This window comes from Chanodichthys erythropterus, chromosome 22 (assembly GCF_024489055.1).
Source record: "Chanodichthys erythropterus isolate Z2021 chromosome 22, ASM2448905v1, whole genome shotgun sequence".
Taxonomy (NCBI): Eukaryota; Metazoa; Chordata; class Actinopteri; order Cypriniformes; family Xenocyprididae; genus Chanodichthys; species Chanodichthys erythropterus.
The window spans coordinates 7,678,999-7,689,374 of record NC_090242.1 but is presented as its reverse complement, the minus strand read 5'-3'; the positions used below and the strand labels follow the sequence as shown (position 1 = coordinate 7,689,374).

Sequence of the window (10,376 nt, the reverse complement as noted above, 5' to 3'; positions counted from 1 at the left end):
TGTTTTGCATTACTTTCAAATTGTATTTTTGATAGATTTTACTAGCATCAAGATTTTAGTGTTTTATATAACACACTATGAATTTCATGCATAAGTTGGGCCAGATAGTGAAAGAATGCAGCAACAAGAATAAATATATATATGTATGTATGTGTGTGTAAGAAAAAGTATATGAACCGCTTGCAGAATCTGTGAAAATGAACAGAGCTCAGTTTAACTCCATCACAAAACAGTCGTCGATCATCAGGTAACCACACACAGTATTGAGAATCAATGGTTCATATACTTATGCATGAGGTTATTTTAATAAATTCAGCTATTTTGTCTTCTGGATTATATGTAAACATCTTTTATGTAAAATATCATACTCAGGACAGTACTAAATAAAAAATAACCTGCATTTAGTATTATCTCCTTTATTTTGTTATGCTTATTTTTGTTGATTCTGCAAGTGGTTCACATACTTTTTTCTGCAACTGTGTGTATATATATATATATATATATATATATATATATATATATATATATATATATATATATATATATATATATATAAAATATGGATTGTTGCAACATGCTATGTTCTGTAGAAATAATTTACTGTTATTTTTTTCACAATATAATTGAATAAAATATTACTATATATTTTTTTAATAAATGAATTGTTATATTAAGTACACACAAACATCATTAATTTGAAACATGTAATTGGTAACTATATTGGAAGCAAAAACAATAGCTAAGCTAGCAGGCTAATCGGGTAAATATGCTATGCTAGTACTGAATGCATTTTAGTACTAGTACCTAAAATAATCTAACTAAAAACAGCAAGAACGAGAAATGCTTTACCTTGACCTTCACGTCATGTCAGTGTAAATTCAAAATATTGGAGTTGTTTTTCCCGCCTTTTCCCCTCAGACTCGACGCTGGTTACCAGATTGAAGACACGAAACAGGATGAGTTGATCAGTTTATTTATCCGCGTTTTATATATGAATATGAATATGCCTCTCATAGAGATTTTTAGATGGATTCTGAGGCATTTTATTGTAGAATCTGCGATCTCTGACCCAGTTCTTCCACTGGTTTCCATGGCTGCAATACGCGGTGTTTTCCGCCAACTGGCAACCCGGGGTGCTGAAATACTATTGGGTATATTGTCAGTGGGCGGGATCACACAGATCAAAAACAAAAACATACATTCCGACACGGAACACACATTTCAAAGGAGAATATCTGGCTGCATCGTTTTTCTGAGAAACAAATACGTGAACTTAGCATGTTTCCAAATATCTGCAAACATGGCATTTTTATACTTTAGTACAGTCAAAAAAATTATATTCAGCACCTTTAAAGTAGGCTAAATGTACTGGAACCAATTGCATATTCAACCTTATATCTAGGCTAATGAAAGCATGAGAAGTACTGTGAAAATATCACAAATACATGTACAAAGTTCTGGACTTCTGGTAAAGTGAGAACTTGAGCTCCAATAGTTTAATTATGATCACAATCCCATTGGCATTTAGATCTCGCATAGCTGGGTCATGCATAGCATTACTGAAAGCACTTAAATCAGATTGGGGAAAGAAATACAATAAGTTTCAGTTCACATTGTGCCCATGAACTAATAACACTTTTTCATCTTATAAGCAAGGCTTAGATTACTTTCCATTTGTAGTGTTTGAACAAAATACATTAAACTTTGCAATAATTAAAGTCCCCATTTGGTGAAAATCAAGTTTTTAATATGTCTGTGATGTTTAAGACGAACCATGTGCAAATTCATACAAGTCAACACCATTGCTGATCTCACATTTGCTGAACAAAACAGATCCCACCCCCATTTCCCAGGTTATCCATTTTTCTGTTGATATGAAATTGTGTAGATTTAGCAATATGACTCTGAGATAGCGAATGGGAACATGGTTTAGCAAAACATTATTAACTGTTTGATAAGGCTAATCATATTAATTACCGTAATGTGTCCGATCGATGTTGTAAAGAGAGAAACAATTGTGCATAGTTTTCCTCAGTAAGTTTACCGAGTGGAGGCGGAGCTAATTTGCATATTCATAGCTTCGTGTATAATAAATGAGGAAAGGGTGTAGCCTTTTTCACAGGAAAAAACATTTAAATATGTCATTTTGGCGATCAAAGATGAGTTTTAAGGGATAATATAATCACTTTAAGATTGTTTTCATGTTTGAAATGATTGAGATGGATCATGTGACACTGAAGACTGGAGTAATGATGCTGAAAATTCAGCTTTGATCACAGGAATTAATTACATTTTACTATATTTTACTATACAGTTCTTTTAAATTGTAATGATGCTTCTACTGTATTTCTGACCAAATAAATGCAGCCTATAAGAGACTTCTTTCAAAAACATTTAACTCTAGACTTCCTATTCATATTACATGTTTATAGTTAATGCAGCGTTAGCTTTTACATAAACAAATCTTCATTGTTGATTGACAGTTCAGTTCGCCCCGCCCCTTCCAGGCCCCGCCCTCTGCTCGCTGATTAGCTCTCGAGACAGAGGTGGCAGCAGCCTCACTTTCCCTGAAGACACTCGGAAATATGTTTATAACTCTCAGTTTAGGACATTAACCCGGCAGCTGTTGTGATGAAACACTGTGGAGTCGAGCAGTGAACGCATCCTGACAGGAGCAGGTGAGCAGCTCCAGGGGGAGTTTCTGAAAAGTGCTGGTATCGTTTTGTAAATGTGATAGTTTCGGTCAACAGGTGGATAAAATCATGTCTCTGGATAGACGGTAAATATCTGGAATGGTTTTACTTGAGAAGTAACCGGATGTTCACTCAAAAGTGTGCACTTTTAATACGAGGTAAGTGTAACGCTATTACACAAGAGGTGTTTTGTGTTGAAGTGCATTATGTTCGGGGACTTTGTCCCACCAGGGAAAGAGGTAATCACGCAGAACAGACTCCCCTCACTATGCTGAGAAAATAAAACATATTAAAACAGCCTTAGAAAGCTTGACCAGACTGGGAGACCAGGTTTTATCAGCAGACATTTGTTCATAACAGGTCATAAAATTGGTCACAGTCCAGTTTAGATGAATTATTCAGTGTGCCTTTGACCTAGTAATATGTGCAAGATGAATTAAGAGTGGTGAAAATGTGACATTGTTCTTAGGAAACCAGACACTGGCGTTTTATCCAGTTGCTGAAACTCTATATCAGTCTTGAGTTGCAAACTGCCTCCCCATGTTCTCTGGATCTAGGAATAACACATAAAAACACAAACACACCTACAACGCACAATGCTCTTGTCAATAAGACACACCTTCAGAGAATGCATTTTAAAGCAAGTTTGCATGTTCTTTAACAAAAACAAAGAAGCTTTCAGAGGTGTAAAGAGTACCTGAAAACCATACTTGAGTAAAAGTACTGATACCGTACAATGAAAATGACTCGACACAAAATACAAGTAACCAATTCTAATACGGCTTGAGTAAAAGTCTTAAAGTATTTGATTTTAACAGTACTTTAGTCCTCAACACCTGAGAGAAATGCCAGTGAAAATAAGAAACAATTGATTTGTAAGATGAGAAATCAAGTTTATTTTCTAAAATCAGAATAAAACTGAACACCTCAATATTGAAATAAAACAAGGTCGACACAACAACCTCTGTCAAGTCTCAGTTGAGCTCAAGTGCACAGAAAGTAAACCAATATCCTTCAAAAAGGTCTTGTTGATATAGCAGATAAATAAAACGATGTTAAGTCAAATTAAATGGTCAAAGTCTACTGTACAGGCTGGTTTGATCCTCATCACCAGCTGCAGTCATTTCCTCATCTAATAAATCAAACACCTGCGATCAGAAACTACCTGTTAATGCGCTCACATTAATGTAAAGTATCCTTGTTGACAAGTTTTGGGGGGGTAAAGGCAAAATGCACAAGATATAGTACCTTCAATGACCTTAGATGGCGATATCGCTTCTTTATATCAGAAACAAACTGCTGCAGAAAAAGTTGGGTGTCATGAAAAATGTAATCTGTGACTGCATTACTCATCACAAATGTAGTGGAGTAAAAAGTACATTTATTTGCTCAAAAATGTAGTCAAGTAGAGAGTAAAAGTTGCCAATATCTTTGATACTCAGTACAATTACAAAGTAGCCAAAAAGATACTCAAGTACAGTAGCTAATTACATTTACTCGAATACTTAACACCTCTGGAAGCTTTGCATGCTTGCATTGTGGTTAAAAACACCTGTGTCTGTGACAGGGTCAATTATGCGTGCATGCTGTAAAATATCACTTATATAACTCGAGGAATTTTTCAGTAGCAATGTTGTTTTGCATAAAGACAATCCATTTATTGTTTGGATGTTACTTTAACGTGCAGTACATCCTCACTATAAACTGGTTTATCCAGACAACAAACTTGTTTATCTGTTAAATGCATCTGGAACTGTTGTTTTTGACATTGATGTTCTGGGGTTTAAAAAAGCCTAACTTATTGTTTGAAATCAAGTGTCGTTTCAAACGCTTTAAATGCTGTCACTCTCATTTGGAAACTGCCCTATGGCTCTGTTACACGCATTAAAAATGCCATTATCGGAGAGGCAGGTGTAAGCCAGGCGTGATGAAGGTAAACCGATCTGGTGCACGGTCATCTGAGCTCTTGCTGTAATAAATATTGTCAAACAGTTCTTAGTGTGGTAAGATGTACTTGTTTCGGCTGCTGTTCACCTGTTGAGTTAATAGTTCATTAAAAAAAGTGAAAATTCATTCATCATTTAGATTTTTATGAGTGTGGAGCAGAGAAAGAGAAGTGGTAAAGAATGTATCTGCCTTTTTTCGTTTAATGAAAGTGAATGAGGACTATCATGCCAAAATAACAACAACAACAAAAAAGCTTTTATAAAATATAAAAAAATTTTTTTTTTTTTTTAATGTGAGATCTAAATTGAAGGGGAAAATGATCACTTTCCAAAACAACAACAACACTTGACCATGCAAAATGATATGGCTTTACTTGCAACATGCCTATGGATATTTAACTTTTTTGCTTGCTTATTTTTATTACAATAATAGCTAGGGCTGCTTTATATATAATTTTAGCATCAATATCGCGATGTGCGCATCCACAATAGTCACAGGATGTGTGATGTCAAGTATAGGGATCGTAGTTGATCCATGATCCACAGACGAGACCCCACGGTTTGAAACGCAGGTCTTTCTCGGATTAATTTCAAAGTTTAACCATCATAGAGTTTTTCATTTAAATATGTTTTAGGTCATGTCAGTTTAAACATTCAAGTGATTTTAAGCCATTCGAGCACAAGAAGATGCGAAAGAGAACTCAATTCGTTACCTGTGCGTGACAAAGTTTATATTTAATTTATGCAGTGAAGACTTTACAATGTTATTTTACATTACAATTTATGATATATATATATATATATATAATTGTGCAGACCTATAATAATAACTTATATTTCTAAAACTCTTTTAAATAAATAATTGATTAATATTCAATATTATTTTCAATGCCACAGGAAAAATGGGCAATGCAACAAAAACTTTTTGTTGTACTGGTTGAAACTCTCTTTACATCCTGAATCTGATAACAATCAATAATAGATGGGATGCACCGATATGAAAGTTTTGGCTGATACCGATAACCGATACTTTGTATGTGAAAGCTGATATATTGCCCAATAAAATTTTGTGCATTACCCTAAATCAAAATTTTTATATAATTTTTGAGAGCATGATTACAAAAACAAACGTCTCACCATTAAAAGCCATGTCCCAAACACTTCAACACAAATCAAACATATACAGTACAGCCTAGTTTGAACAAGTGTAAGTTTTTAAATTAATATTACACTCCTATGACCAACTTTCTTTATCAAAGAAAAACAAAAAATAAATAAACAATGCCTAAATAATGAAAGCAAGTCAACTTAAAGAAAAAAAATGCATGTGCCATGGATAAATAAAATGAAATGGCCTCCACACAGACAATAATGCAGTGATTTGAATTAAATCATATTTTTGATGAAAATAATAAGAGAAAAATAAGCACATGTGAAAATAAAGACCTGGTGCAATTTGTAGTACAGATGTGCATTAAACTCACTGCATTTACTGCGAATCGAGCCACTCTTATACTTTGAAGACTGAAAAGTTGAAAACGCTGCGGTAAAAAAAAAAAAAAAAAGCTACTGTATTGATTAAACTCTGTGGAAAATGAATATTGAAACCCTTCAGAAATATTCAGACTCGGTATTTTAATCAATTAATCAATATTTTTGACACATTATGGACTGCCCAAGGCTACAATCTTTATTTGTTTACTTTTCATTCTACAGAAGTTGCAAGTGTTAGACAAAATTATTGGTAGTTTTTCTTTACATTCACATGGTGAAGCTCAAATCAGATCTGAAAATCCTCCATGCAGACCCTGTGCAAATTTCCCTTGGAAATAAATGTCTATCCACATTTTTCCTGAGCAACCAATAAGTGCTATCATGAGTACTATTTTCCATGCGTGGTCTCATTATAAATCAGATGTTAAAAAGAGTTAAACATTAACTCAGATTCAATATGTGCTGTTGTTGATCGCCACAAAAATAAGACTTTAAAAGGAAATATTCATATTGAAGACCAACAATTTGTGTCCTGTGTATTACACTAATACTGAAGTACGGAAGAGGATTAGGGCCAAGCAATAATAAAAAATAAAACCATCTCGAGATTAAAGTTGTTAAATTTCGAGAAAAAAGTCAAAATAAAATGTTGAGAATAAACTCGTTAAATTACGAGAAAAAACTCGTTAAATTTCGAGAAAAAGGTTGAGATAAAATGTTGAGAATAAACTCATTAAATTACGAGAAAAAACTCGTTAAATTTTGAGAAAGTCGAGATAAAATGTTGAGAATAAAGTCATTAAATTACGAGAAAAAAGTCATTAAATTACAAGAACAAATTCGTTAAACTATGAGAAAAATGTTGTTAAATTTAGAGAAAGTCGAGATACAATGTCGTAATTTAACGAGTTTATCCTCAACATTTTATCTCGACCTTTTTCTCGAAATTTAACGAGTTTTTTTTCCTGAAATTTAACAACTTTAATCTCGAGATGGTTTATTTTTTTTATTATTGCTTGGCCCTAATCCTCTTCCGTACTGAAGAGACGAGCGTTCCCACAGAATTAAAATGTGTGTGTGTTATTTTGGTGACAACAATGCTACGGGACGAACCCTTTTAAACAAACACTCCCGTTCTGGCCGTCATTTCATTGTGTCACATGTTGTTTTAATGAAAGTGATCGATACTTTTATCAAAACAACATGTGACGGGATGAACTAGTATAAAATTATAGCTGGTATGGAAGCTTTTGTTTAAAATAAAGCATTAACTCATTTTAAATAGGCCTACGCATTTAATTTCCGTATCTTAAAAATAAATATCATTGCATGTGTGAACTCAAAATGTTGAGCGTTTATGTAAAATTATTACCTCGTACACTGTTTTTCGGCACACTTCAAAAGAATCTAAAACATTTTAAACAAAACAAAAACATTCTGTTATGAATAATGAGGAACTTCCTCTCTCAGGAAGAAAGCTGGATAATGTGTTAGCCTAATTGTCCTAAGCACAGAAAAGGTGGCAAATTTAATAGTGAAGTTTGCCTCAGTGCAACTAAATATTCTAGCATTTAGTTCATGTCGTCCTTTCATTATTCTAGCATTCACAATCATGTGACCCACTTGTAATTTATTAAATGAGAGAGCTGTCTATTAACTTGTGTAACTCATAAAGAGGAATCAGCATGATCCAAACGGCTCAACCTGGAATTCCAGTAGAATGTGACAGATTGCTTCAGCGTCTCCGAGTGATCAGGCAGGACAAAAGCCCACTTTCGGACAATGAAACGTCTGACATTATAATACACTCAGTTGGGTGCATTTTGGATAATCTACTGAAAATGCCACTCTGTTTGTTCAGCAAAAGTTGTACCACTTTTTAATGGCAATAAACCAGACTCTGCTTTGGCATGCATGGAGTTCAAGATCATGTTAATAAAAATAAGACATCCCCAACTGGGCTCCAGATTGTGACTAAAACGGTCACATTTGCAACTAAAAATATTGATTTGTGAGTAATATTTATTTTTTTGCTGAGATCGCCACTGACAACAATATAAATTTACATGTTATGATTAAAAAATGTTGCTTTTTTTTTCTTGCATGTTCTGTGATGAGTAGCCCATCACATCTTTTGTTGTGTAGACGACATACAGCAAAGTTGCGGTGGAAAAAAACTGAGTTTGAGTGCCAAAATATGAACTGGAACAGTGAGGATCAGCTTTCAATGTCAGAAATGCATGTCAAAACTAAGAAAAATATCAGACTTTTTCAAAGCCCTCATCTCAATTGAGCAACAACGCTGACGGCTGTGCCAGCATGAGAGAGAAAACGATGGAGACGTGTCAATGATTGAACATCCAAGTATTGTAAAAGTACAGAAAGGCAGTCTATTTCATGCACACAATGTGGATAAACTACAGCAGATAATTGTTATCTGAGTGGACTAATTGACCTATAATGCCCCTTTTACAAGATGTAATATAAGTCTCTGGTGTCTCCAGAATGTGTGTGTGAAGTTTCAGCTCAAAATCCCCCACAGATCATTTATTATAGCTTGTCAAATTTGCCTCTATTTGGGTGTGAGCAAAAACACACCGTTTGTGTGTGTCCCTTTAAATGCAAATGAGCTCCCCTTTCCAGAAGAGGGCGGAACTTTAACAGCTCAACAACAACAAAGCTGGAGAATCTCACGCAGCCAAAATGAGGATTGTCAGTAACGGTGTTCAGCCTTACATTGTTCAAACCGGAGTCGACACTGATGGAGAGACTCAGGAAGAAGTTACAACTTTTAGACGTTTCTGAATGGTTAGTGGATAAATTGATGTAGTTTCTGTGGAGTTGATTCAACTCATCCACTAGCATGTGCCGTCATGTTCATCTTTTGTGTTGAATTGACCCTCGTTTGTGAAGCAGTCCGGCGTAAAATGACGGCATGACAACAACACTCGACTACAACAACTCTTCCTCTTCTCTAAAGCAGCCCAACATGGCCCCGCCCCCTTTGTTGTGTGTTCTAGGGGGCGGGGTTTATGTACATTTTATGGTTTGGTCACAACCCAGGAAGAAGCTTGTTGTAGTCCTTAAACAGAGAAAAGAAAATATCTCCTTTGCATTGAACTTTGAGCGTCGTAACTTTGCAGACGTTGTTTATGCTCAAACGGCAACATTACACACTAAATAAAGTTTAAAAAAAAGTGAGATCATAATCAACCACCCCTTAAACAATTCCCGTTTTTAATTGATACTGATATGGATTCTTCTTCTTAATGTCTTTTAACCTCTGCTGTTTTCTGTTACTGCCTGAACTTCACATTTTTTGTAGCGCAGCCATCCATAGTCATAGTACAAATTTGTACTTAACTTTTACCTTTTTATATGTCACTTTTAATTTTGTTAATTTTAATTAACAGCTCTGAAATTCTGTCAATTTTATCACGAAATACAAGCAATAAATGTAATTTTGGTGCTCTTTAATGTGACCGATCGCTCAATCAGCATTTCGACCTTTACTCAGAAAAGCCATTCAATGCTCATAAGCTCATTAGTCAGATAGAAAAATAACTATAGAAAGGGACATTTGCTAAATATATGCACTATATCACATGATCCTTATTTTTACTTAACCTGTTGTCTACATGAGAAAGAATGGAAGGAGCTAAAAAAAAGCTTCATCACACTGTGCCTCGTTTACAAAACGATATGCTCCGAACAAACATATGTTGCGATGTGATCAGTGACGTATACTGTGTTAGTGTAGACAGTATCGGTGATTTATAATGATTTTTATTCAGCCGTTAAGCCACTGAACACCTGTGGGCGGAGCCTATGGAGTGGTGATGTATAACTATTGGTCGATGTCTTGCTCTAGAGGCGGTCATATGCAAATGTATTTCCCCATGTGACGTCACAGATCCCACAATATCAAATTAAATAAATGTTTTGTTTATAATGAGGAGGGCGTTTTAAGCTGTGATACTTTGCAGTACGTGTTACTGGTATAAAGACCTCTTATATGTCAAAAGATCATGGCAAATTTGATTTCTTATGTCACCTTTAAATTTTGGTACTGACAATGTTTATAATGTCACAGTCTGAAGCTGTGGAGTCAGTTTGAGGTCGTTTGTCGCTGAGCGGTTTACAGATCACTGTCTGCGCTCTCATTGGTAGTCCTCGAATCTTGTCGCTGCTCATTTGCATTAAGTCCACCTTTCCTCAACTTTGTCACATCACCAGTATTCTG

General features: G+C 34.8%; 1 protein-coding gene across 2 annotated transcripts in view; it reads left to right on the top strand.

The window, feature by feature from the left end:
* The first annotated feature begins 2,552 nt into the window (after positions 1-2,552).
* shroom1 (shroom family member 1) overlaps positions 2,553-10,376 on the top strand; it is a 40,704-nt gene continuing 32,880 nt past the window's right edge. The window contains exon 1 of one of the 2 annotated variants that reach the window (XM_067376343.1): positions 2,553-2,678. The gene's annotated coding sequence lies outside the window, so the exon portion shown is untranslated. Of the gene's footprint in view, positions 2,852-10,376 lie in introns of both variants that reach the window. The other variant, XM_067376342.1, reaches the window with a different exon arrangement.